This window comes from Acanthisitta chloris, unplaced genomic scaffold (genome assembly GCF_000695815.1).
Source record: "Acanthisitta chloris isolate BGI_N310 unplaced genomic scaffold, ASM69581v1 scaffold13029, whole genome shotgun sequence".
NCBI lineage: Eukaryota > Metazoa > Chordata > Aves > Passeriformes > Acanthisittidae > Acanthisitta > Acanthisitta chloris.
The window spans coordinates 71,404-75,178 of record NW_008693395.1 but is presented as its reverse complement, the minus strand read 5'-3'; the positions used below and the strand labels follow the sequence as shown (position 1 = coordinate 75,178).

The window sequence follows — 3,775 nt, the reverse complement described above, 5'->3', positions numbered from 1 at the left end:
TCCCTTTTACAACCTGGCTGTCTTGCCCTGCTTCTTTGCCTCCCATAGCTTTACAGCATTACTGGCACAGGAAAGCGTTTTCCCTTGGCTATGACATTGGTTTTTCCCTGATAGCTGCTTGTGAGCATCTTGAGAAATAAAATGCTTCGTGTCCTCACCACACACAGGAGTGGGGAGGCAATTCTGCTGTCATCTGTAGCCACTTGAGGCTTATCTTTGAACCCATCCAATCCTTCCCCTCAGAGAGCGTAAGTCTCATCGCTCTGTAAATGAAGTTACCCACCTGGTGTTATTAATTATGCATTAGTGCTCCTCTTTGAGGATTGTACACGTTCAAGATGCATTGCAGGGCTCCAAAAGGCAACGTGTTCATCCCCAGAAAGAACTAATGCAGCTAACAGCACTTTTTTGTTGCCCATTTTACCCTAGTTTTAGTGCTTTGAAACTTCCACTGGTACCACTGTGTTTTATCGATGGATAATTTGTGTTATGCTTCTATGGAGGTTTATTTGTTCATGGCTGAATTCACCTTTCCCTTTGAAAACAACCAAGACCATCACTGTTTATTATGCATGGGCTGTTCTCCCCAGAGTGTGTCTGTAGGAGCAGCAGTCAAGGAGTTGAGTAGCTCCTACTGGGGCTGTCTCTGAATTTGTCACGCAGTTCATGTGCTGCTCTGCTGAGAGGAAGGACAAACAGACAGTTGGCATCTTTGGCATGGAGTGAGCACTTCCTAAAGCCAAAACTCAACAACCACCACCCCTGAGTTAGAAATACCTGAGGGACAGAGTTTCTGTACCTTCCCCATGCAGCTATGAGGGGAAGTTCCAACAACCTGCTGAATTTATCCCCTCTCCTGTGGAGATTGCTTCTTGGCAGAGCAACAGAGTTGAGTTGCTTAACTTCCAAATGAGGTGAATAGGATTCTCAGTAGGATTGAATTATTTTTAGATGTTGTATCATTGGGATTTCTTGCCCCAGTGTTTGATGCCTTTGGGTGTGATGCCCTGCACCTATTCCACACACCTGATCATGTATGTGCTGTGCACCATCACTCTCTCTCCCCAGCTCTCTTTTCCATCCCTTTTCTCTGAAACCTGTGGTTCTGAGGGGAATTTGTTCTGAGCTTAGTCCTATTAAATGAGAACCTCAAATCTCTCACTTGAGGGATTAAGGCACAGTTCTACAGCTACTCTCTCACTGGTCTCCTCTTGAAACACAGTGTTTACATGGTTCTGATCTTTTCAAATTGCATCCTAGGTAATTTATCCTACCAAATAATTAGTACTTTTTTTTTATTAAGAACATAGTCTCAACACTTCTGGCTATTTGGGTTATAAATCTGCATATTTTTGTCTGAGGGTGTTTGTTTAAGCAGTAGAATTCCCACTGTTTTTTAAAACATTACATGATGATTCTTAAAGCTCAGACACTTCATCACATTTGGGTGTAAGAACCAAACAGGAGTCTGTGTTGTGATGAAATAAGTGTTTCAGAGAAATACCTAGGCAATAACAAAAGCAGGAAAGGTATTTTTGTCTTTTTAATAGTGCATTAAGAACATTGGCAGAGATTTCTTCTCCATAGTAGCAAAAGGAAAGTAAACTCCCAGTTAGATGATATTGTTAGAGAGAGAATTTTCTTTTTTCATCACCACATCTTTTTTTTCTTCTTCTATCTGCATTCAGCATTTAAAAGCATTTCCTTTGGCAAAGGGGAGTCAAAAAAACTCTGCTCAGTTCTGGCACGTGTGAATTTTTCATGCTGCTCCCAGGGTGTCCATCTGTAAGCACTGGCCCTGCTTGAACTGTCAGCAAGGTGCACAGAGAAAAGACTGTGAATGTTTTCAGGTCTTTCAAGGATGACCAATAAGCACACACTTTGAATAATTTTTGTCTTTAAATATGTTCTTACCCTATATTTTTCTTTTTATAATCTACTCTCTTTTTGTCTTTAAATATGTTCTTACCCTGTATTTTTCTTTTTATCATCTACTCTGGATAGCTCTTTCAACCCCAGATAGCAACTTTGTTCCATTAGGGAATAGGTTATGTTCAGTTAAACCAAGAACATGGTTCACTAATTTAATGCAGTGCCAATTTAAAATTGTACATGCACACAAAAAATGAATATTCACAGTCCTTCTCTGAGTGGGAGAAGGACTTCTTCTGGACCTGTGCTGAATTGGGTCAGCTTTGTCTTATTTGCCCTTCAGAGGAGAAAAACATGTTATTTCATGTTTGCAATTTGAGTAGCCTGAGAGGCACTGGACTGAAGCCAGGGTCCACCAGATCTGAGTCCCTGTGCTTGGGTTTGTTACCTTTTATGCTGAGAGGTCACAATATAGGAAAGTGCCTTTGAAAGTGCTATACATCCTCTACTTGGATTCCAGCAATAGCCCCAAGAGAAGCCCAAGAGCATCTATTGATTACAGAGTTTTTTCAAAGGCACTTTTTCAATACCAGGACCAAGAGAAGTGCAGGAATATGGGCAGAGTTTGAGTGGCACATATAACTGAAAACCATTCTTCCCTTTTGACTGTACCTTTTCCCCCAGCATGCTCTGTACATTTGTGGGAGGTTTTTTTTGCAGTGTTTAGATACCAGGTCTTTTCTTTGCCACTTTATCAGGAGAGTAGAGCAGCTTTCAGCCCCGAGGAGCCTGCTGACTGCCAAGCCTCAGAAATTGGAGGCTGCTTTAAATGTCACACTGCCTTCAGATGCAGAAAACTGATTCCCCTTCCTTTGTTCCCTCTGTTTCCAGAGGTTTTTGAGACTCACCTAGACCAAGTCAGAGTTAGGCTGCCCTAGTGCTGGCAGTACACCCACATCAAGCAGATGATGATCCCCAGAGGCTTCCTCTGACTAGCATGGCTTTGGGCTATGATTGTTTGGCAAACAATTGTGGTTTGAAGACAAATTTCTTGAAGATTTAGCTCCTTTTAAGATACTAAGTAGATTTTTTGTTGAGCTTTGCTTCATACCAATGCCATAACCAATATCTGAAGTCACTGGTGTGTGAAATCTTCTGAAGTTTTCAATTCTGGCTAGTGAGACTATTGAAATTGCAAATGACTGTAAGGTTTAACCTGCCATATCTAAATTCAAAAGGGAAATCTGAGTGCAATAGAAGCTCATAATAAAAGATATCTGTATTCTTAAGCTCACCAAGAATTCCAAATATGGTATGTAAAGGGGAAATGGGAACAAATGCTGATATTGGATCATAGAATCAACCTGGTTGGAAAAGACCTCCAAGGTCATCAAGACCAACCCTACTGTGGTCACTAGCCCATGGCACTAAGTGCCACATCCAGTCTCAGCCTGAAAACCTCCAGGGATGGTGAATCCACCACCTCCCTGGGCAGCACATTCCAATGCCTGAGCACTCTCTCCCTAAAAAATCTCTGCCTAATACCCAACCTAACCCTCCCCTGGCAGAGCTTGAGTCTGTGCCCTCTTGTCCTGCTGCTGGTTGCCTGGGAGAAGAGACCAACCCCCACCTGACTCCAACCTCCTGTCAGGGAGTTGCAGAGGGTGAGAAGGTCTCCCCTGAGCCTCCTCTTCTCCAGGCTGAACACCCTCAGCTCCCTCAGAAGAACACTCCTTATTAAATGATGCTTGTGGGGGTTTGGGTCTCTTGTATAATCGATGGAATTCATTGAAGTGCCCCCATAATGTGAGTAATTCCCTATTGCAATTGGAACTATCACATCCTGGAACTGCCACTGACCATCTAGCCCTGCCTCTCATCCTGCTCAGAGGAATCCCAGTGC

The 3,775-nt window shown here is 42.8% G+C and overlaps 1 protein-coding gene across 1 annotated transcript in view; it reads left to right on the top strand.

The window, feature by feature from the left end:
* The window catches only part of RASAL2 (RAS protein activator like 2), a 104,281-nt gene that overhangs the window by 66,349 nt on the left and 34,157 nt on the right, over positions 1-3,775 (top strand).